This window comes from Castor canadensis, chromosome 14 (assembly GCF_047511655.1).
Source record: "Castor canadensis chromosome 14, mCasCan1.hap1v2, whole genome shotgun sequence".
In the NCBI taxonomy this organism is placed as follows: domain Eukaryota; kingdom Metazoa; phylum Chordata; class Mammalia; order Rodentia; family Castoridae; genus Castor; species Castor canadensis.
This window is the reverse complement of record NC_133399.1, coordinates 45,060,276-45,085,608: the sequence shown is the minus strand read 5'-3', so window position 1 is coordinate 45,085,608 and position 25,333 is coordinate 45,060,276. Positions and strand designations below refer to the sequence as shown.

General features: G+C 42.0%; 1 long non-coding RNA gene across 3 annotated transcripts in view; it reads right to left on the bottom strand.

Moving 5' to 3' along the window:
• Window positions 1-25,333, bottom strand: part of LOC141416836 (uncharacterized) — an 88,462-nt gene that overhangs the window by 46,015 nt on the left and 17,114 nt on the right. The window lies entirely within an intron of this gene.

The following is a 25,333-nucleotide window of genomic DNA, read 5'->3' as shown; positions in this document are numbered from 1 at the left end:
AGTTGCTTTTTGGAGAAGACACAATTCACCTCATAACATATACTAGCCTGCTGCTCTAAGTCATAATCTGCTACCACCTTCAGGATAGTACACGTGTTGTATAAAATAGATAGGTCCTCCCTTCAGAACCTGCAGCTTGGAACTTGTCATTGTGACCTCGCTCAGTTATGAAGCTATGGATTCGTGCGATTTAACGTCACTCAGGGCTTCAAGACCAATCCAATATGGGCATGCTATGAGGACTGCCCAATCACAGAAAAGGGCGGGTTTTATGATATTGTGGAGAAGGGGGGTGGGTCCTTTAACTGAATTTATGATCTGCCACAATCGTCAATTATCTCCAGGTTGTATTTTCTATTCAGATGTTCAGGTGACTTTGTCACAGAATCTGTGGCCCTATAAATTGTTGGACTGAGACAGATCCATAGGGAGGACACCAGACACCCAAACACAAGGATAGTGCGTGTGGGCCACCATCCTGATTAGGAAAGGAGGCTGTTTGTGACCTGCGGGAGTGCGTGTCCCCATCATGTGCTCAGGACTCTACAGGCCAGGGACCTCCTTTAGACAACAAGAATGGGGGACCCCCTCTAGCTGTGAGAATTCGGGGGTATTATTAGTGGATAATACTGTGGAAAGGGGAAGTCTGTGTTGGGGAATGCTGGCTGGGAGGAGCATATTTAGGGATTTCTGGTTAGAGGAAAGAGGTGCTGGACATGGGGTGGTGATGGTTGTATTTAAGACTGCTTTCCACATATTTGGAAAGTTGGGGGCGAAACAGGTGGGCCCCACAGGAGGAAGGTAGCCTCCTGGGGTGTGCGTGAACCACAGATCCTACCATCTCCACATGCCCGCTCACCTCCACGTCGTCTCAAGTAAGGACAGCGTTAGGCATGCGCCCTGTCCTGACAGCCCCTCCCACAGCCAGAAGGCGCTAAAGGTCGCATCCCCAGCCACCAAAGCCAGAGGCGACCCCGGTCCAGCTGCCCTACAAGAGGACTCAGGAGCACAGTGAGGAGACGCAAAAAGCCAGTTACAAACGGCCTCCTGTGCCCTGCAGGAAGCAGACCTGCATGTCCTATCCTTGGTTTTAGTGTGCCCAGCTACCTCCCTGTAATCTGCTTGAATCTGAGAATTCTCAGTGGTACCTAGGGTGTGGCAAAGAAACCTAAACATCCTCAACAGAGGAGACAGCCTGAGAGAATTCCCAGATGATTTGACAGCAAGTTTCAGTTAAAAACCCACCTAACATTCAAGCCCGCCCCTTTCCTCTGTATCCGTGTCTGATTGGGCACTCGCATACTGTGCCTCCAATTGGACAGGGTTTAAGGCTCTGAGTGACATTAGGTCACACCAATCCATAGCTGCATAGCTGCATGAGGTCACAATGACATTTTTTTATGCTGCAGCTTTGGAGGTGGAGGAGGTAAGGACCTAGCTCATCGTAGCACAGTTTTATTATCTCGTTTTGAAGATCATACCAGAATATGAATTATATAGGAGGTTGGTGTATGTTATGAGCAGAATTATGTCCCCCCACAGAAAGATTCACCTCAACTTTTGTACACAGTGATAGCAGCTAAGTGAAACAGTTGTCAAAGGAAGACTACTACTTGATAAACTCACTTTGAAATTGTTCTTTTCTTTTTTGGCTACACGTCAAAGACAGGTAGTTGGGCTAATGCAAAGCCAGCGCTGCGGTCAAAAGTGCAGAATTCACACGAGTGCATCCAAAAGCAGCGCAAACCACACTGCTTGCTGCCCAGCTGCAGGAACTGCCCCAACCAACATGACCACAGAGATCAAAATGAAAACTACAAACCAAGAGATCCCAGGAGAAACCATTTTTTCCAAAACCTTGATGTTCCAGAATAATGATTAAAATCAGTATATTCTATTTAATGACAGCCTTCAGAAGCTCATACAGCTTTTTAGGAAACACTTATTTTCTCTGCCACAATAGAGTTGAATGACATGAAATTTCTCTAGCATTGAAAGCTTAACTGCTATAAGAATTGATATATCCTGTTGAAACATTTCTTCTCCCTTTGGGTATGCACAAGCATGAGGACACAGCTGTCAATACACTTGTGAAATAGTTTTACATCCTTTTTAGTGTAAACCTCAATCCTCGTGAAAAACCTGTCAACTAATACTGTTGATATGTAAGTCTTGGATAATTTCTGGAAGAGCATGAAGCTGATTTGTAGATGGGGTAATTTGGACCGGTATGTAAGAGCAGTAGCAACATGCAGATTCCTTCTGAGTAGAGTAAAGTGAAAACAAATGTATGATCCAACATTCTGTATTTGTGCAAGTTTGGCAGTGGGTAGTAAAGGCATAGAGATTCTGTTGAAGTCTCTACTGTGGATAATTCACAGAGTCAAGCCAAGGGACAGATCCCAGAGGGACCCATAAATTTGAATGTGAGACTTGGTCCCACACTGGTACTCTATAATTTCTGTTGAGGTTAGGTATTTTTTATTTGTCCCCTATGGCTTTGAGTTGCAATCATCCTTATCTCTCCCTCTGCTGTAGCGAGAATTACAGGTCTAAGATTTCAGTGCCTGGCTCCTTCTAATACTTAATTACCCTGATAGGAGCCAAGGTCAATGTGATGAGCAGGCATTTAAAAAGAAGAGCAGTGTCAGTACTCTAATATTTACTGTTTATGAGTACAAATTTAAGACAAATACCAATGCCAGGATTGTGGCATGACTCACAATCCATAGGGTTGTTTCTATTCTGCTATTGCTCTTATCAATAATTCATTTCTTCATCTCAATAACTATGGACAAATACGTGATTGTAAAGAGAAAGACCCTGATGACCAAGTCATGTAAAAATGTTTGGAGACCAGAATCATGGGGACTTCTAATGAATTGAAAAATGTAACCTGTGCTGTTTCATCCTTCCTGCTCTAAACATTATGCACGGTGTTTTCGGTGTCAGTGATCTTTAAGGATGTGAATTTGCACCTCAAAAGGTGTGTTTTAACCAGGTAAGTTTTTGATTATTTCTTAAATGCTAAAGAAACCCAATACTTTCCATAAATGTGTCCCACACTTGGCCTTGGAATGGAGATTTCAGTAGCCTTTCAGGTCATCATACTGGTTTGACAGTTTTCTGTTCTGCCAATATCATTCAAAATACCTCAGGACCTCAATATGCAACCAAAAGATTTTTCTGCAATGATTAATATCCTGCAATGATCCTTTCTCAAAAACCAATGTAGAATGCCAATGTAGGTGAGGCCTATAATCCTAGCTATAGAGGAGGCACTATTCAGGACGATCATGATTGGAGGGCAGTCCAGGCAAATAGTTCAGGAAACCCCATCTTGGAAATATCCAACTCAAAACAGGGCTGAAGGTGTGGCTTAAGAGGTAGAGCACCTGCTTAGCAATCATGAAGCCCTGAGTTCAAATGCAAGTACCACAAAAACAAGAGAAGAAATAAGTGGTAAAATATTCAGTGTGGGGAAAGTTCCAGAGCCTACCCTCTCACAAGGTCTTATATATCCAGTACAACAAATAGTGTTAGTACTGCCTAAGTTACATATAATGTCATATGCATGAGTTGTTTCACATTGGACATTTTGAAAAGGAAAAATTGTGAATTTAGGATTAAATAAAATAGTAAAAAGGGACATAAAAAACTTGTTTACATACTTCATGTGTGTAGATAAAACTCATCATAAGTTTAAGTATTCCCCTAAATCAATTCAAATGTCAACATATATAATTTTAAATAAAGAAACAAAACTCAAATTCTAAACAGATCTGAATGTGTATGTGTGTATGAAATTAGCCTAGAAACTTCTTGATTGTAAGGATAGGAGTAGCCATCATTAACTGACACTAATGTACATTATTAAAGTCTAATGTTGAAACAATGCACACCAGGTAATCACAATACACACAATATTCACAGAAGAACATATGTGTACATAAGTTTCCTATTGTTAACCATGCGAAACTTAATATTAAAAGTGTCCTGCAATATTAACACAATACACACGAGGACCTCAATACTGGTCTCAGTAGAATTTAAATGAGAAAAGATTAAGAAGTACAGATCCCTTAAAAGGGTTTTAGGTAAAGTCCTCCAGTGACTTTTTTTTCCTGCAGTACTGGAGTTTCAACTCCCAAACTCTACCTTAAGTCATTGCTAAAATCTTTTTGTGATTTTTTTTGCAGTTAAGTTCTCACAAATAATTGGCTTAAAATGTGATCCTTCTGATCTCTGCCTCCTGAGTAGCTAAGATTACAGAAGTGAACAACCAGCACCCAGCCTCCAGTGACTACTTGAAACCATGGATTATACCAAATTTGACTTGTGGCATTCTACCTCTTTACAACTATGCCAGCCCTGTTTTGTGTTCAGGATTACTGAGATATGGTCTCTTGAGCTATTTGCCTGGAAGCCATCCAAATATGATATCCTGATCTCTATCCAGAATAACTAGGATTATAGGCATGAGCCACCATTGCCATTCTATTTTGGTTTTTGAGACAGAATCTTACTGTGAAGCCCAGGCTATCATTGAACGCACCACGTGACTCAGGCACCTGAAACTAATGATCCTCCTATCTCAGCTTCCTGAGGGTTGTGATGACCAGCCCCTGGCACCATATCAATTTTGGTCTAAGTTTTGATATTATTTTGTCACTCACCCTCTGCTACACAGTTTTTGATGTCTTTTGAGGGTACTTTCATTTGAACTTAGATTCATACTTTCTAGGCTAGTACTCTGTCACTTGAGCCAGGTGCCCTGCCCTCCACCTGGACATCCAGAGATTTTTTTTAGTTCACCTCTATCTGTGGCATACTAATATTATTCCATGACATACTTGGAAATGTTCCATGGAAACATGGAACACATAGTTGTTCTGTTGCAGGATATTGATCATTGTGGATATGCGTGTTGGTTGCTTATAGAGGTGTGTTGTCTGAGACTGGCAGGACAGAAAGCTGTCAAGCCAATATGATGAGCTGAACTGCTACTGAAATGTACATTCCATGAGCTAATGGTTGGGACAGTTTTGGAGGGAATTGGATTTCTAATGGTATATAAATAGTAGTCACAAAGTTACCCCTAAAAATACTATTGGGTAAGGTTCAAAGTCACATTCTTTAAGGTCACTGACTCTTAAAACACTGTGCATAATAGAGAAGGAAGGGCAAGAGAACTGAGGATATTGCATTCAATTCCTGAAATATTCCCATGATTCCAGTCTCCTAACATTTATTCCATGACTTGGTCATCAGACTCTTTCTCTCTACATTCATGTCCTTCCCTACAGTCACTGAGATGAAAAAATGAATTACCAATAAGGGCAATAGCAGAATAGTAGCACTTTTCTGGATTGTGGGTGATGCCAGGTCACCTGTAATATCTCTTTCCACTACCTGTTCTAAAGCTGTTCTCACAAAAGAGTAAAGTTAGCAAGGTGCTAGTGGCTCATGCCTATAATCTTAGCTACTCAGGAAGCAGAGATCTGGAGGATTCTGTTTCAAAGACAGGCCAGAAAAATGACTTGCAAGATCCTCTCTTGAAAAACGTGTCACAATGAAAAGAGTTAGTGGAGTGGCTAAAGATGTCATTCCTGATTTAGAAGCCAGGTACGCCAAAAAAAAAAAAAATCAATGTACTGACAGTAAACATTGCAGTGCTGCTGCTTTTCTTTCTTTGAAATGCCTGCTCATAACACTTTACCTCATGCCTATCAGGGTAATTAAATATTTTAAGGGGAAGGGCGTTGGTGGCTCACAACTGTAATCCTAGATACTTGTGAGTCAGAGATTAGAAGATTCCCAGTTCCAAGCCAACTGGAGCACATAGTTGGTAAGCCACTATCTTGCAAATACCTAATTCCAAAGGCCTGGTTCAAGTGGTAGTGCACTTGCTGAGCAACCATGAGGCCCTGATTCCAAATCCCAGTGTCACTAAAAATTTTTTGAAGGGATATCATCACACCAAGTGTTCAGAAAAACCACATTCCATCTTTAGAGTTTATGCAGATAATATAATACATGTTACACTTCTGCTTTCTTTCAAAGTTTGAAATTGTATAACATTTTTGAAAGAGGGTATCTACATGATTCCTCAAAATCCTATGAAGGGACTGATCAGTGAGTCTCTAAGGCAGTAACTCTGTGAAAACATTCTATATGATTATACTGAGAAGTTATGAAAATGGTGACTGGTTTCTGGATCAAAGCCATGTCCATTTGAACACAATCAGGCAGGGTGCTGATGCCTCCTGGCTGACTGATTCACACTGTTATGTAGAGCTCCATGCAGATCAGCGTGGGACCATTTGATATCCCAGCCTCCTTGGTCCAACAGTAGGTGCACCACATCACCAACTGTGACCTGTGCATCTGTGGAATGAGAGTGGATAAAGAAGATCTCCACAGGAAGCAATTAAAGAGTACCGGGTTGGGATCAAGACCCAAGTACAAGGACAGGAACTCTTATGGTCTCTGCCCTTGGGATTAACCACTTGAAGAACACACAGTACAGATTCCAACAAAATCTGCTTTTCTTCACTACCCACTGGCAACTTGCACAAATCCAAATCTCAGATGTTTCATTTACTTCACACTAGTCAGTATGAATCTACATGTTGCTATTGCTCTTACTTACCTATTTTATTTAACTGTCCCAAATACTGCATGTACCTGTCAGCTCTTCAAAAATTTATGCAAGATTTACAATTCAACAGTCATCCCAGAGAATTTTTTCACAAAGAAGTGATGGTCACACAAAAGGATATGAAACTGGTTCAGAAGTTTATTCACAGCTGTGGCCTCATTCATGTTCAAGGTCCAAGAATGCAGCAATATTTTTTTCTCTTTTACTTTTTTTAACTTATTCACATGTGCATACATTGTTTGGGTCATTTCTCCATCCTGCCCCCTCTCCCACTCTTCTCCCCTTCCCCTCCTCAGTTTCAGGCAGGTCCCGTTCTGCCCTTATCACTGATTTTGTTGAAGAAAGGACATATGCATAATAAGGAAGAGAAAGTGTTTTTTCTAGTTCAGTTAAGGATAGCTATACAGAAAGATTCCCACTATTGCTTTCATGTACCCATGTGGTACGACCCATGTTGATTCAACTCTAACTGATCTTTACAGTGGTACCTGTAAAGTGCTCGTGATAACCTGTTGTTTTAAGGTTTCTGTATTAGTTCCTCTGGAGTGTGGACATCAAACGCTTTCATGTTTTGGGTTTTCTACCTATTCCTATATCTCCCTTATGTGCTCTCCCCTTGTCTTATGACCCAAGTCCAACAACATTGCTGCATTTGCCCTAGATCTAAAGTCTGCATATGAGAGAGAACATATGATATTTGGTCTTCTGAGCCTGGTTAACCTCACTCAGAATGATGTTCTCCAGTTCCATCCATTTACCTGCAAATGATAAGATTTCATTTTTCTTCATGACTGAGTAAAATTCCATTCTGTACAAGTACCACATTTTCTTGATCCATTCATCAGTAGTGTAGTGCATTTGTGAATCAATATATTGCACTGGATGGTGATATGAATGAAGCAGTACATTATCAACTGAAGTCCATACTTTGCATATTGTGTTGTATGGTTTTGTAGGGTTTTTTTTTAGTTTTGTAGTTATTGACAAATGAATGTCACATCATGCTATCTTACAGAATGAATTTACTGCCCTAACAATTTCCTCTGCTCCATCTGTTCATTGTGCCACAGTCCAGTGTGCCCCCATCCAGGACAACTTGTCTGGCAACCACTTAACTATTTACTATCTGTAGTTTTGTCTTTTCTAGAATGTTGTGTATGTGGAATTGTGCTGTAAATAAGTCATGTAGCTAGCCATTTTGCTTTAGATATTTTTCAAATAGGGTCTTCCTTTTTTGCCTGGGCCTGACCTAGACTCCTCCTATTTATGCCTCTTGCATAGCTGGAGTGACAGATGTGTGCCACCATGCCCAGGTTGATTGGTTGAGGTAGGGGTCTTGCTAACTTTTGCCTGGGCTGGTCTTGCAGTGTGGTCCTCCTGATCTCTCCCACATGGGTAGCTGGGATTATAGGCATGAGGCCCTACAGCTGGCTTACACCTGATTTCCTTCTATTGCTGAATAATATTCTATTATGTAGATATCCACAGCTTATTGATTTAACTACTCAAAGGCATGCCTTGGTAATTCTAAATAAATCTGCTATTAATCTTCCTATGAAGATTATTAAGTCTTCCTATGAAGACTTGTATGTGAACCTGGGCTTTCAATTCATGTGGGAAAATAGCTGTGTGATTGCTGAACAGTGCAGTAAAACCATGTTTATCTTTGTATGAGTGTTCAAGACTGTTTTCCAAAGTGGTTATTTTCCATTGACACTAGCAATGAATGTCCTGTGCTTTACATTTGGCTGCCATACTAGGTGTTTGCTACACTAGGACAAATAGTTCACAAGACCCGACCTCCAAAATAACCAGAGAAAAATCGACTGGCATTGTGGCTTAAATGGTGGAATACATGCTCTGCAAACAAAAAGCACTGAGTTCAAACCCCAGTAACCCCCCAAAAGAGTAAAATTTAAAGATACTGAAGAGGGGCTGGAGGTAAAACTAAAGTGGTTGTGTCAGTACTGCCAAAAAGATATTGAAGGTTAACTATCACAGAGTTATATGACAATGCCAAATGCTGGTGTTTTTTTTTGTGGTACTGGGGCTTGAACTCAGGGTCTACACCTTGAGCCACTCTACCCAAGAAGGTATCTCAAACTGTCTGCTCAGCTGCCTTTGAACTCAGATCCTCCTGATCTCTGCCTCCTGAGTAGATAGGATTACAGGCGTGAGCTACTGCACCCATCTCAAATGTTGGTGCTTTTAAAGGAATAATAGAATGGAAAGAGTTCTATTAAATTTGATATAAAACCCCTACATTTTAATTATGTATTATATAATTGGAACACATGTATACACACATTCACCCCTCACAAATAATGGGGATACCACATATGAAATGTGTTCTTAAGTGATTCTGACATTGTACAAACATAATAGAGTGACTTACACAAACCTAGTTTATCTACCACACATCTACACTATATGTTACAGCCACAGTCAGATACAAAGTCTGCTGATAACTACAACATCTTTCTGTGTCATATGACTGTAGGTTACTAAGCTATAGCAATCAGCGTGGACCTGGCAAGGAGATGAATAGATAAACCTGCTGAAGACAGACTTTAAAAAGACTCTTGTATTTGAGACACATGAATAACAGAGACTGCATTGCAGAGAAATAGAAAAACAGGCATTCTTTCCAATGAAAATTGCAGGGACAATGTATCTGTATGACTAAAAAACTATACACTATTGTGTCATACAATAAAACATGTTTAGAGCTAATAAATACCTGTTAAAGCAAACTAAGGGATTCAAAAGGTATCATGGAAAGTAAGATTTCATTTCAAAGTTACACAAAGCAGGGCTGGAGTATGGCTCAAGTAGTGGGGCACCTATCTAGCAATGAGAGGCCCTGAGTTCAAACCCCAGTACTGACAAAAAACAACAAAAAACCAAAACAGTACAGCAAAAAGTTACACCACACAGTATTAAAAATATTAATAAATTAGAGCATACTAAAATAAAAATCTCATGCATATGAAAGCATTAAAGCATAAAAGGGAAGTGACAGTATGAGATATTAATTGCATCAATATGACAAAATACTTTTTTTGGGTCATGCTGGGGTTTGAACTCAGAGCCTTGAGCTTGCAAGGCAGGTGCTCTACCAGTTGAACCACTATCCCAGCTGACAAAACACTTTTAATAAGAAAGGAAAAGACAGGACTGGCAGAGTAGTTCAAGTGGTAAGAATGCCTGCCTAGCAAGTGTGAGGCCCTGAGTTCAAACCCTAGTGCTGCAAAACAAAACAGGAAAAGATACACAGTCCAGAAAAAAGTAGGCAAGAGACTTGAACAGTCAATTATGAGATATCTAAGTGTTCAAAGGACATTAAAAATCCTTATCTTAGTAATTAGAGAGGTAAACATTAAGTAAACAGTTAAACAGTACTGATGAAGACATGGAACACTGAAACATTCATGAGCAGAAGATGGAGTTTAAGTTGTTATTATCCATTTGGGGAACCTGGCTGTTGTGGAGGCAAGATGCTCACCTACCACAGGCATGGACTTACAAACTAGTGCAGTGTGCCGTGATAACAATGGAGGGTACAGCAGTTTGGTCCAAAGAGTTGAATCCCAGAGCATGGGGGTAAGAGGTACATTCAAGAAAAACAAGAAAGTGGGGGCATGTTCTAAAATCCAGCCTCTTTCTAGGTCTTTTATATCCAGTGCAACAAATAATACCAAACATTGCCTAAGTTTGATATAATGTCACACACATGTGTTTCTCATGTGGACATGTTTTGAAAAGGAAAAATTGTGAAATTAGGATAAAATAAAACTGGACAAAGGCACCTAAAAAACTGGATTACATAACTCAGGTATGTAGATAAAACTCATCACAAATTTAACCTTTTCCCCTCAAATCAATCTAAATGTCAACACACATTATTTTTATTAAAGACACTAAAAGCAAAATTCTAAAACTCACCTGAGAGTCTGTGTGTGTGTGTGTGTGTGTGTGTGTGTGTGAAATTAGCCTGGAAACTACCAAATTGTAAAACTAGGAGTAGCCCTCATTCCTGACACTAATGTACATTATAAGGCTACAAGGTTGAAATAATAAACACCAAGGAATCACAGTACACAAAATATTCATAGATGAGTGTATGTGGATGACACTTTTATATGGTTAACCTTGTGAAAAATAACATTAATTGTAAATAGACAAAATAACACTCCAAAAAAGCATGTCCCATGCCTGAGGGCACAGCACAGTGCTAAGAGTGCATGCCCAGCATTTGCAAAGCCCTGGGCTCAATTCCCACCACCTATAGCACCTACAGGAGGTGCCTGACTCTCCCCCCACCTGTGGACAAGCTAAATAAACAGCAGCTCCCTTTCAAGTCACTCTCAAAGTCATCAATGTCTTGGCCGCTGAGGAACCATCCCCATTAAATGAGCATGGAAAGGTGGGGCACACATGGGCATGATCCTGACCTGGAAATATGCCTAAGGAAGACTACCAAACCCAGCATCACATCTGAAGTGAGAAAGACTTTCAGGAACATGAATGTGTCACCCTGAGTCCAAAGTGCTCTATGGGTGGATAGTTCACCTAGCACTGGGGGAGGACAGCGCTATGCATACACAGGTCTCTCCAGATCACAGAACAAAGGGGTGGTGTCAGTTACATGGTCATGCATATGTCCTTCCACACTCCTCTTTCCCTAGGATGAGGGCAGATAAGAGCTTAAAACCCAATTTGCCAGTGCAAGAGATTTCCAGTATATTTTGCTAACTGTTCAGCAGTATCTAGTCAGCTTCAGGGAGTTGATAGGGCCAAAAACAAAACCACAAAAACCCTCTGCCTCCAATCTAGTAGACTTCTGCACTTCCCAGTACCTCCCCCAGCTCACCCCACCAACAACTCCAGGTCTACCAGTTCTTCCTGGAAGTAATTTGTCCTTGCACCAGGTGTTTCAGCTATAACACAGTTTAAGAGGCACAGATTGCAGAAAAACAAATGGTTTTAAATGTGTGTGCCAGCATTTGTATGGGCAGAGAGGGTTTAAGAAGCACAGATCCCTGTGTATTCAAGAGGTATATGACTACTTGATAGTGTGGGTTCTTTTTTTAATTATGCATACCCATGGTGGTTGTGGTGGAATTCACAACAGTCATGTTATAGGATCAGCTTAGGTGTGCATCAGTGACTGAAGGGATAGAGAAAATGTGGAATGTATGCACAATGGAGTTTTCCCAGCTATAAGGAAGAATGAACAGAACTAGAGATGACTGTGTTAAGTGAAAAAGTCAATCTTGGAAAGACAAGTATACATTTTTTCTCATGTGGATCTAAAGGGGGAGGACATGAACACAAAAGAGGGACTATAAGGAATATGACAGTGGAAATGGGGTGGGAAAGGATAAAGAGAAATAGACAGACTGAACATGCTCAACTATATTATATGCATATATAGATGTGTCATAATGAAACCCCTTCTTTGATACAGACTGGGTTGTAACAAATTTGCCTTGGGGATGTAATGTGCCAAATAGCAGACCACCTACAGTCTTAGCACAGCTGTCAGAATGGCTATTATTAGACAGTTGAGGGGCCAGATGCCATCAACACATCTCTATAATCACAGCCACTTGAAATGCTGAGATCTGAGTTTGGGTGGATTGGGGATCAAGACCAGTCCTGGCATATCCTTTGGGAGACACTTCCTCAAAAATAACCTCAGAAAAGTGCAGTGGTGGTGTGATTCAAGGGGTACAGCACCTGATTTGCAGGAATGAAGTCCTGAGATTAACCCTACTTCCCTCCTAACCCCTGCTACTATCCATAAATGAAGATATAGGACAACCTGCATTTGAGAGGACCTGGATATAGCAAGAAGGGAGGATGGTACACTGCTGGTGTGAATACTTTTAGTACAGCCATTTTTGAAAATAACTGGAAGTTTACTCAAAAAAACGAAACACTGAACTTCCAGATGATCCCCAAATCATAATTCCAGGTATGATCCAAAACAATGGATTTCAGATTATTCAAGAAAGCTGTGGTCTGATGTCCAATGTAACACTACTGACTGCAGCTAAAATATGGAACCCAGTAAAGTGTCTTTTATGTGAGTGTATAGTCTGAGATTCCGCACAGCTGCTTGGAGATGCTCCAAAGCCACACCTCAGGATTCTCTACAGGAGATGCCCCAGAAACTTCTATTCACTAGAAACGCCAAGGGACCAGACACAGGGCACCTGTGGGCACCTGGTGACAGTCAGTCAGTCATTTCTGAAACCCTGAACCAGAAGAGTCTCCAGAGTCATTTTGGTCAGGTGCCTGTGCAGGGGGGAGACAGAGCAGAAGCAAAAAATTTTAAACAGGCAGTAAAGTGATTTTTCTCTACCTTCAACTCATGTGAAATGTTCACAAACAAAAATATTAATCATTCTTTAAAAAATTCTTCTCAGCAGTACTTGGAGGAAAAACAATGAAGTACTATAGCGGTGGTGGTTGGGGTGGGGGGGGACATATAGATTTAAGACATGGCTTTCCACATCTCTCAAAGCTGGGGGTAAAACAGGTGGGTCCATCTGGACCAAGGCAGACTGGGCTGTGCATGGACCACAGTTCCTACCATCGCCACACACCTGCACACCTCCTGATCATCTAGGGAGAGGGAGCAGCGGGGGCAGGTGGCCAGAGGTGGCCCATGGGAGGTGAAGTCACAGGACATGTGCCCTGTCCTGACTGCATGCCTAGCCCCTCCCGAACAGTGACAGGGGTTGAAGGTCGCCCCCCCAGCCCCCACAGGTGGAGGGGGTCCTCCATTCTTGCTGCTCCAATGGAGGCCCAGGTCTGTAGACTCGTGAGCATGGGTTGGGCAAATGCACTCCCGCAGGTTACAAACAGCCTCCTTTCCTCATCAGGACGCTGACCCTCACACACTATCCTGTGTTTGGGTGCCCGGTGTCCTCCCTATGAATCTGTCACAGTCCAACAATTCACAAGACACAGATTCTGTGGCAAAGCCACCTGAACATCCTGAATAGAGGAGACAATTGAAGAGAGTGATAGACTGTGAGCCTCAGTTAAGGACCCGCCCTTTTCTGTGTCTGTACCTGATTGGGAAATCCTCATAGCATGCCCATATTGGACTGGTCTTGAGGCTCTGAGTGAAGTACATGTCACCAATCCATAGCTGCATAGCTGAGCGAGGTCACAGTGACAAGTTGTATGCTGCCTCTTCTGGAGTGAGGACCTAGCTTTATCATAGAACAGGTGTGCTCACCTCATATTGAAGATGGTAGCGGATTATGAATTGGAGTAGGAGGCTAGTACATGTTATAAGCTGAATTGTGTCCGCTCGAAAAATTCAATTTGAATTTCTAACACACAGTGTTAGCGGCAAACTGAGACCGGCGTCATAGGAGCAATACTCCTCGAATAAGACTGCCTAAACTGTCTTTTTCTTTTGACTGCAGGTAAAGACTGGCTGTTGTACTACGGCCGAGCCACCCGTGCGGCCGAAATTCCAGCATCCACACCAGCGCATCCAGGAGCATGGCAAACCACACTGCTGCGCGGCTGTACACCTGACCAAATCGCCTGGCGCTAAACTGCTGCATGGCGCCATCTATAGGCCGAAAGTCTAACGTGCCACACCCATTACTATGGCCACCTTTAGTATGTAAGCTGAGCATCCAGAATCATTCCTGTTGACATATTAATCTCTTTTCTTCGTCACCACGATCTGAACTCATTGCATTTACTTACAATAGTACCTTAGAATGACCAACTGTTCGGATGTATTTTCCCCAAATTCGTAACTAATAATAATTCAGTTAATTGTGATGTGGGACACAAAGAATGTGGGAATCTTCTGATCAGAGACTGCAGGAGCCTACAAGAGTAAGACTGTTGATTTTTAATTCTTGTATAAGTAGTATAAGTTCTGGAGGGGCAGCGGAGTTGACTGACACATGAGGTACTTGGGACAGGTAACTAAATAATAACAGTAGCAACATGAAGATTTTTGGACTAATGAAAAGTGAAAATAAACATGAGAACTGAGATTTGCACACATGAAAGTTGCCAGTGGATACTAAAGGAGACCTGATACCATTGGAACCTGGAATGGGGGTCATTCAAGTGGTCAAGCCCAAGGGTAGAGCCCAGAGGAGTTGCCATATTTAAATCTGGGTCTTGGCTCCACTCTGGTGGAGACCAATGGAGACCCTTCTGCACCCACTCTCATTCCAGGGCACAGGTCATTGCCCATGGAATGGTGCACTTGCTATTGGTCCAAGGAAAACAGGGTTATCAAATGGCTCCACAATGATCTGCATGGAGCTGTCCAGGAGTACCTTGGAGTCAGGCTAGGAGACACCAGCACACTGCCTGGTTGTCCCCAAAGACACATGGCCATTAAAAATTCTTCTACCAGGTCATGTCCATAGGAGCATATGCATACATCTTCAATTTGGGAGGAAGACAAATTATAGCCTGTGGTGTCCGAATCAACATCTGAGTAGACAATCTTGTCCCCAACATTTACTAGTAAATTTTTCTGTTAGCATGGCAAAGTATTATTTAATTACTGTTAGTAGTGCACAATTAAATTTGGTCTAGGCAAGTTTCATGACTTCTCAGTCATAATGGGCTCATGTGGCAATTTGGGACAATGTGTAGAAATAGTTTCCAAGCAGTGTATTAGAGGCTCCCTGAGATTTTGGAGGGATCATGAAGCACCCTCTTTCTAAGACAGAACAGAATTTCAATCTGAATGGAAGAACACTGTATTGTTTGTGTAAAATCTAAAGATGGAATGAGCTAATTCTGGTCACTTGGTGCAGTAGGATCCCTGCAAACATTTAATTTCATTGATAGATACCAAGGTCAAATGTTATGAGCAAGTGTATCAAAGGAGAAGCAGTGTCAGAATTGTAACATTTATTGTTTTAAGAGTACAGCTTTAAGAAACTTATTTGAAGGAGAAATAACAGGTAATCCTGCAGCACATCCTAATTTCATGACTTTAAATTCTGAGCGATGCTCCATTTTATTATTTCCCTTGTCAAAAATTAACTTCTTGAAGGTGCTGGTGGCTCATGCCTATAATCCTAGCTACTCAGTCTGCCGAGATCAGGAGGATTGCAGTTTGAAACCAGCAGAGGCAAATTATTTTCAAAACCCTATCATGAAAAAAACCCTTCACAAAAAAGGGCTGGTGCAGTGGCTCATGGTCTTAATGTATAGGCCCTGAGTTCAAGCCCCAGTACTGCCAAAAATTCATTTCTTCATCTCAGTGACTACGGGGAAGGACATGAATGTAAAGAGAAAGAACGTGATGACCAAGTCATGGAATGAATGTTTGGAGACCAGAATCATGGGAACTATTCATGAACTGAATAAGAAATTCTGTGTTGTACTATCTCACCCATCCTGCTGTATACATTATGCATGCTCTTTTAGGAGTAAGTCATCTTTCCATGTATTATTTCCATACAAGGGCTGGAACTCAGGGCCTATACCTTGAGCCTCCCCACCAGCCCATTTTGTGTGTGTGTGTGTGTGTGTGTGCGTGTGTGTGTGAGATGGGTTGTTTTTGAGATGGGAGTCTCATAAACTATTTTACCAACTGTATTTGAATTGTGATCCTCCTGATATCTGCCTTCTGAGTAGCTAGGACTACAGGTTTGAGACACCAGCACCTGGGTAGTATCTGACCTTTGAGGATAAGACAATGAACCTCACCCAGTAGTGTTTTCAGTGGGTGTTTGTGACTATTCTTTTCTACCAATAGAAATCCAGCACTTTCCAAAAACACCCCTGCCAGGCTCTCAGGATGGAGATTTCAGTAGCCCTTAGGTCATCATACTGGTTTGATAGTTTTCTGCCCTGCCAATATCAGGCAATGTAACTAAGGGCCTCAATATGCCAAGGACAGACATAACCAAATGATCCCTATCCTACAACTGAAGAAGTATGTATTCCATGTTTTTGTGGGGTTATTTCCAGGCATGCCTTGGATACACGGTAGTTTTTCATGGATAGCTCTTACTAAAAAAATCACTGGATGCTGTGAAGAGGGCAGGGGGATCTGGTGAAGTGGTAGAGTACTTGTATAGCAAGTGTGAGCACAAGTCCAAACCCCAGTACCACCCAAACACATCAAAAACTGTGCTGAACTTAATGTGTGATCTAAGACTCTGACCAAAACAGATATGGAGCCAGTAGCCTGTCATCCCAACACTCTGCAAGCTGAGTTAAGGGATCAATAGCTTCAGGTGTGCCTAAGCTACATGGTGTGTTTAAGGATAGTCTGGGCTACATAATAAGTGTTGGAACCAGACTGTGTGAGTTGGTATCTGTCCTTGTGCAAAAGCCAGATGTCCAGAAAAGCAGTATTCAAGGTTTCCAGATGGCTTTGTGTCCTTCAGATGTAAATAAGAAACTTATGCTGACAGTGTGCTTCTCCTGTTTCTCTGTTCCTGTTTTAAAGGAGACATAACAAAGAGTTAATTTTAACTGTGTTTCCCTGTATTAATGTAACCTTGACATGTAATACTTGGCATGCTTTTTCTGACCAAATGCTCTGTGTGTAAAAGGAGTTTATAAAATCAGTAGTATGCTTCATTAAAGTGGCTATTGAGAAGGACTCAGTAGTCCCCCCAGTTCTTTTATGGCTTGGTCACCCAGGTTCCGCTGGCAAATGGCTTACAAATAATATCCTTTCTCAAAATACAAAGTGGCAGGGAGCCAGTGGGTCAGGCCTGTCATGCTAGCTAGTAAGGAGGCAGAGATCAGGAAGATCTTGGTACCAGCCTAGTAGAACAAATAGTTTACTAGACCCTAACTTGAATATACCCATAGAAAGTAGTTCTGGCCGAGTCGTTCAAGTGGTAGAGCACCTGAGTAGCAAGCTTAAGGCCCCAAGTTCTAAACTCAGTATCACCAAAATAAATTTAAAAAAATAGTTAAGGAAGAAAGTGTTAGGAATGTGTAGAGCCCAGCGTCCCTCTGGTTCTTTGATTTTTCTTTTTTGGTGGTAGTGGGGCTTGAATTCAGGGCCTTACACTTGCTGGTCTTGCTAAGTTTGCTGTGCCAGCACTGAACAACTTGAGCCACTCCACCATTCCTCTCTAGGTCTTAAAGATCCAGTACAACAAACAGTATTAAGGACCACCACGTTTCATATGGGTAGCACATGCATGTGTTGTTTTATATGTGTACATGTTTTGTAAAGGAAAAAATGTGAATTTAGGATAAAATACATCATTATTTTATACTAGTGTAAATTATAAGGCTGTAATATTGCAGTAATAAACAACAAGGATTCACAATACAATAAGTATTCATAGAAGAATGTGTGTGGATATAAACTGCCTCCTTCCCCTTCACAACACTGACCTACACACACTACCCTTGGTGTGCGGTGCCAGTGTCCTCCCTATAGATCTGCCAGAGTTCAACAACTCACAGGGCGACAGAGGCTGCAGCAAAGCCACCTGAAGCTCCTCAGTAGAGGAGAACTCCAAGACCTCAGGCAGAGCTGTGGTTCAGTTAAAGACCCGACCAAGATCGTTAAAGCTCGCCCCTTTGCATCTGTGTCTCTCCGGTGCCTCCCATTGGTCAGGCTTGACATTAGATTGCACCAATCCATAGCTGCATAGCTGAGGGAGGTCACATGACAAGTCCTACTCTGCAGCTTTGAGAGGGAGGACCTCTCTCCATCGTGGAACAGGTGAACTGAACTCGTATTGAAGATGATAGCACATTATGAATTGTAGCAGGAGGCAAGTATATGTTAAGAAGTGAATTCCGTCCCCTCCGAAAAATTCGCTTTTTCTAACACATAGAGGTAGTGGTTAAATGAAGCAGGCCACTATCCACCTGGATTAAGGCACCTCTATTTTTTTTTCCTTTGGCTGCAAGTAAAAGACTGGTTGTTAGACAAACGCTGAGACAGCGCTACAGACGACATCCCAGCATCCCCATCAGCGCCTGCAGAAGCAGCGCAAACCACAGTCCTGCCTGGCTGCACCAAGTGGCCCAACCTGCCTGGCACTAACCTCCTACAAGACGCCATCCCTAGGTTGCAAGTCTAGTGTGTCACAATCGTTACCATGGCCACCTTTGGGACTCAAGCTAAGCATGAAGAAGCGTTCCGGTCGCCATTTCGCTGTTTGTTTCCTCCCGCAGATCTGGACCCATTCAGTTAGAATAGTCTGAGCAAAATAATTTTGTTGTATTTAATGACAGTCCTCAGAAGCTGATACAGTCTTTTTGGAGACAGATTTTCTCTGCAGGAAGTATTTTTGTGAATATAGTTGAATGACATCAAATTTCTGTTGCTTTGAGCCTCCTGCCCTGCTATATAAGCAATGTTGTTTCTCCTGAACACCTGTGGCTCACACCTGTTACTCACCCCTATAATCACGCCTGTGATGTGGAGTATCTTTTACATCCCAGTTCCACTCTAGGTCTTATAGATCCTGTACAACAAGTGTTATTAGCACCACTAAGTGTAATATAGTAACACATGCATGTGTGGTTTCACATGTGGACATGTTTGAAGAAAGGAAAATTGTGAATTCTGGCTAAAAGAAAAATGGACAAAGGCACATTTAAAAAAAAACACTGGATTACATACCACAGGTGTGTAGTTAAAACTCACACAAGTTTAAGTTTTCTCTCCAAATGCAATCTAAATGTCACCATATATAGCTTTTAATAAACAGCCTAAAAGGAAACTCTAACCTCATCTGAATGTGGGTCTTTGTGTTTGAGATGAAATTACACTAGAAACTTGTCAATTGTAAGGAGTAGCCATCACTGCTTGACACTAATGTACATGGTTAGGTATAATATTGAAAAAATAAAAACCAAGCAATCACAATACACACAATATTCATGTAAGAATGTATGTGGATATATGTTTCTTATTGTTAAGCATGTGAAAAGTAACATAAATTTGTCCCGGCAATGACAGACTGTAACACACAGGAGGACCTCAATATGATCCCAGTAGCATTTATTTGTGGAGAGATATTTAAGAAGCACAGATTCCTTAAGAGGTTTATGGCACAGTCCTCAGTGATTAATTTTTTTTTCTGTGGTACTGGTGTTTGAACTCAGGACCTCCACCTTGAGTCACTCCAACTCCTCTTTTTTGTGTTAGATAGTTTTGAGTTTGTGTCTCACACACTATTTGCCTGGGTTGGCTTCAAAGAGGATCTAGGATTACAGGTGTGAGCCACCAGCATCCTGCCTCCAATGACTATTTGACAGTCTGGAATAGAACAAATTTGCCAAATCTACCAAACAGCAGACCACCTGCAGTCTGAACACAACAGTGAGAATGCCTATTATTAAGAAGTTGAGGGCCAGGTGCCAGTGGCACAGCCCTGTAATCCTAGTTACATGAAAGGCTGAGATCTGAGATCTGGAAGATTAAACTTGTAGACCAACACTACCAGAGATTCTAGGAGAACACACATCAAAAATAATGACAGCAACCTGGACTGGTGGCATTTCTCAAGGGATAGAGTGCCTGATTTGCAAGAAAGAAACCCTCAGGTCAAACCATGGTCCTCCTACTAAATCATATTTTCCATTCACAATAAGACATTGGAGGATAACATGTGTTTGACAGGACAAGGATAGAGCAAGAAAGGAGCCCTGGTACACTACTGGTGAGAATAAATCTAAATACACCATTTTGGAAAATAGCTTGAAGGGTCTTCAAAAAACTAAACATTGAACTGTCAGATCCAAAAAGTAAAATTCTACATATGCATCCCAATAATGGATATCAGGATGTCCAAGATGGCTGCACTCATATGTTAAGTATAGCACTCTCACAGCAGGTAAGGAAAAGAAAGAAGTAAATTGCCTTTGACATGAGTATATACACAGAGATTCTTCCCAACTGCTCTGAGAGACTCCAATCCCACTCCTCAGTGGGATTGTCCTCAGACTACTCCTCAGGACAGGTCCTAGGGACATCTATTCACTAGAAATGCCAAGGGACCAGACACAGGACAGATGTGGGCACTTGATGACAGTCAGTTCTGAAACCCTGGGCCAGAACTGAACTGCCAGATTATCCAAATGTTCTAATGAGGTGCCACTGCCTCGGGGACACAAATAGAGAGATAAAATTTATAAAAAAACAAAAGGGGTCAAGTGATACATTTCTGACTTACTCTCTTGTGAAATGTGCACAAACAAAAATATTAAGCACCCTTTGAAAAGGAAAAAAGGATGAAGTACTGTCTGTTAGAACTGTATCATGAGCAAGAAATAGTTGATAAACTGTGGAAAGGCGAAGGTGGTGTTGAGGAATGAAGGCTGGGTGGAGGATATTTAGGGATTTATGGTTAGAAGAAAGAGGCTCTGTTATTTGGAGCTCTGGGCGCGAAACAGTTGAACCCAAGAGGAGGAAGGCAGCCTGGGGTGTGCATGAACCACAGATCCCACCATCGTCACACACCTGCACATTTCCTCTTCATCTACAACTAGGGCGAGCGTTAGGCGTGGACACTGCCCTAACAACCCACTCCCATGGTCAGAAGGCCACAAAGGTCATCCCTTCCCAAACCCCCAAAGCTTGAGGCCACCCCCGACAAGCAACCCTACAGGAGGACTCACGAACACATAATGGGGCGACACAAACTGATGATTAAAAACTGCCTCCCCCTTCTGCCTCAGGATACTGACCTGCATGTCTTATGCTTTGAAATGCAATCCTCCTAATCTCTGCCTCCTTTGTAGGAAGGATAGAAGGTGTGAGCCACCACTGCTTGGCCCTTTGCAATACTTAATCACCCTGAGAGCAGCCAAAGTCAATGTGATGACTAGACATTTAAAAGGAAGAGCAGTGTCAGTACTCTCATAATTTATGGTTAATAGTACAATTTTAAGACAAGTGTTAAAGCCAGGATTGTGGCATGAGCCACAATTCAGAGAGGTGCTCCTGTTCTGCTACTGCCAATGTCAATAAATCATTCATTTCTTCCTCTAAGTGACTACAGGTAAAGCCATGAATATATAGAGAAAGAGCCTCATGACCAAGTCAGGGAATAAATATGTGGAGACCAGAAGCATGGGGACTTCTCATAAATTGAATAAGTTATCCTGTGCTCTCTCACCCTTCTTGCTCCATACATTATGCATAGTGTTTTAGGAATCAGTGATCTCCCACCCAACCCCCAAAGCATGAGGTGACCCCCCCTCCCCCATGCAGCTGCCCTATAGGAGAACTCACAAACACATAGGAGAGGCAAACCGCAGGTTACAAACTGTCTCCCTTCCCCTTCAGGATGCTCACCTGAGACACTATCCTTGGTTTGGCTTCCTCCTTATAACTTGTTTGAGCCTGAGAATTCACAGGGCAAAAGAGGCTGTGGCAAAGTCCCCTAAACATCCTCAGTAGAGGAGCCAGCCTGGAGATCATTTCAAGAGGATCTCTGACAACTAGCTTCAATTAATGACCCGCACAAGATTCAAGTTGGCCACTTTGCCTCTGTGTCTGGGCCTAATTGGGCAGTTTTCATGCAGTGCCTCCAAGTGGACAGTGATTGAGGTCTTGAGTGACATTAGATGGCACCAATCCAAACCTGTATAGCTGAGGCACCTCACAATGACAAGTCGTAAACTGCAACTTTGGAAGGGAGGACATAGAACAGGTGTAGTAACATCATATTGAAAATGATAACAGATTATGAATATTCCAGGAGGCTAGTATATGTTATGAGCTGAATTGTGTCCCAAAAATTCACGTTGATTTTTCACACACAGTGTGAGTGCCTACTTGAAGCAGATGTCAAAGGAGCAATTCCTTTGGATTAAGACACCTTTAAATTTTTTCTTCGGCAGCAGGTAAAGGATTGCTCTTTAGACTAATGCTGAGACAGCACTGTGGATGAAATCCCAGCATCCCCATCAGTGCCTGCAGAAGCAGCGCAAACCACAGTCCTGCCTGGCTGCACCAAGTGGCCCAACCTGCCTGGCACTGGCCTGCTACAGGACGCCATCCCTAGGCTGTAAGTCTAACGTGTCACAGTCATTACTATGGCCATGTTCATGATGCAAGCTAAGCGTCAAGAAGCATTGCTGTCACCATTTTGCTGTTTTCTTTGTCATCAGATCTGGACCCATTCACTTAGAATTGTATGAGGATAATCATTTTATACTATTAAATGACAGCCCTCAGAAGTTCATATAGCCTTTAAGGAGAAACGTAGAATTTTCTCTGCAAGAAGTATATGTAAATACAGTTGAGTGACATCAAATTCATCTAGCTTTGAAAATCTGCCCTGCTATAAGAAATGATACTTCTGCTGGGTACCTGTGGCTCACGGCTGTAATCCTAGCCATTCAGCAAGCAGAGATCAGGAGGATTGGGGTTCAATGCGAGCTTGGGCAAATGCTTCTTGAGACTCTGTCTCAAAATAACCCACAAAAATAGGGCTGGTCAAGTGGCTCAAGTGTGGAACCTGAATTCAAACCCCAGTATCACAAATAAACAAACAAAAAAGAAATTTTTCCTATTTGAGTATTGCTTCTCTCTTGGACTATGAACATGAATGAGGCTACAGATGTGAATAAATTTGTGAAATGCTTTGATATCATTTTGGGTAACCAATACTCCTTTGTGAAAATATTCTCTGGTAAGACTGTTGATTTGTAAATCTTGCATCTGTTCTGGAACAGCAATGCAACTGATTGGTACATGGGGTACTTGGGAAAGGAAGTAAAACAGTTAAGTAAGAGCAGTAGCAACATGCATACTCACACAGACTAAGGCAAAGAGAAAATATAAGATCTGAGATTTTGGATTTGTACAAATTGTCAGTTGGTAGTAAAGGACATCAGATTTTGTTGGAATCTGGACTGTGTGTCATTTAAGTGGTTAAACCCAAAGGCAGATGCCATAGGGTTTCAATGTTAGAATGTGGTCTTGGCCCCACCCTGGTACTCTTTATTTGCTGCCTGTGGAGATGATCTGCACTCTCTCTCTCTCATTCTCACAGATGCATAGGCTGGTGATGTGGTGCACCTGCTATTGGTCCAAGGAGACTGGGAAATCAAACAGTCCCATGCTAATCTGCATGGAGCTCTACAAAAGAGTGCTCATCAGTCAGCCAGGAGGCATCAGCACCCTGCCTGGTTGTGTCCAAAGGGACATAGCTGTGCTCCAGAAACCAGTCACCAGTTTCATGACTTCTCAGTATAATCATATAGAATGTTTTCAAAGAGTTAGTGCATTAGGGACTCACTGATCAGTCACTCCCTATGATTTAGGGGAATCATGTAGTCACCCTCTTTCCAAGATGTTGCACAATTTTAAACTTTGAAACAAAGCAGGAGTGTAACACATGTTTTATTAGTTGCATGATCTCTAAAGTTGGAATGTGGCATTCTTGGTCACTTAGTGTGCTGGGATTCCTTCAAATTTTTTTTCAATGATACTGGGGTTTAAGTGTAGGCTCTCCTGCTTGCTCAGCAAGTGCTCTACCACTTGAGCCCCTCCACCAGAACTTTCAGGTTAGATATTTTCAAGAAAGGGTCTTACCAACTTGCCAGGATTGCAGAGGTCCTTAGCCTGAAAGGGCTCAGGGCAGGAATGAACAAGACACAGATCGAGTGGGCTAGTAGGCTGATGACCAACTGGCAAAATTTTATTTTTCTCAGCTAGCTTTATATAAAAGAGGAAGAGACTTAAATATTAAAAACACTTTGACCTAGTTACAATCTTTCTGTTTTTTCCATCCTGCATTCTTACTGCCAGTGTCCTTGACTGAGTATAAACTTTTTTTCTAGTCAAGGGAAACCATTTAGCATTCCTTCCCATTGTGATAGAGACATGGTACTCCTGCAGATTCTGACTTGTTGGACTGCTGCTAAGCCACAGTGACCTTGTCAGATTGTGGCTTTAGGTTCCCAAGACCAACTGTTTGCCCCAGCTGGTTTGGAACTGAGATTCTTCTAGTCTCAGCCTCTCCAGTAGCTAGGATTACAGGTGTAAGCCAGCAGTGCCTCACCCCTTCAAATATATAATTACACTAATAGGAGAAAGGTCAAGTTCTATGAGCAGGCATTTCATGAAGGGAACTGTCAGTACTGTAATGTTTACTTTTTTTTTGCAGTGGTGGAGAATGAATTCATGACCTCCATATTAAGCCACTCCCACAGCTCTTTTTATTGTGGAAGGTTTTTGGAGATAGGGTTTTGCAAACTATTTGTCTGGGATGGCTTTGAACAGGGATCCTCCAGATCTCTTCCTCCTGAGCAGCTAGGATTACAGGACTGAGTCACCAGTGCCTCTGTTTTATGAGTACAGCTTTTATGAGTACCACTATGTTTCCTGTTTTATGAGTACAGCTTTAAGATAGGTATTAGAAAGAGATATTATGATGACCTGGCATGACAGACCATCCAAAGGGGTGCTCCTATTCTGCCATTGCCCTTATCAATAATTCAGTTCTTAATCTCAGTGACTGTAGGAAAAGACATGAGTGTATAGAGAAAGAGCCTGATGACCAAGTCATGCAATGAATGTTTGGAGACCAGAATCATGGGGACTTCTCAGGAATTGAATGAGGTATCCTCTGCTGTCACACATTTCCTGCTCTGTACATTATGCATGGTGTTTTAGGAGTCAGTGACTGCTTTAGGAGAATGTGACTTTGAACCTCACCC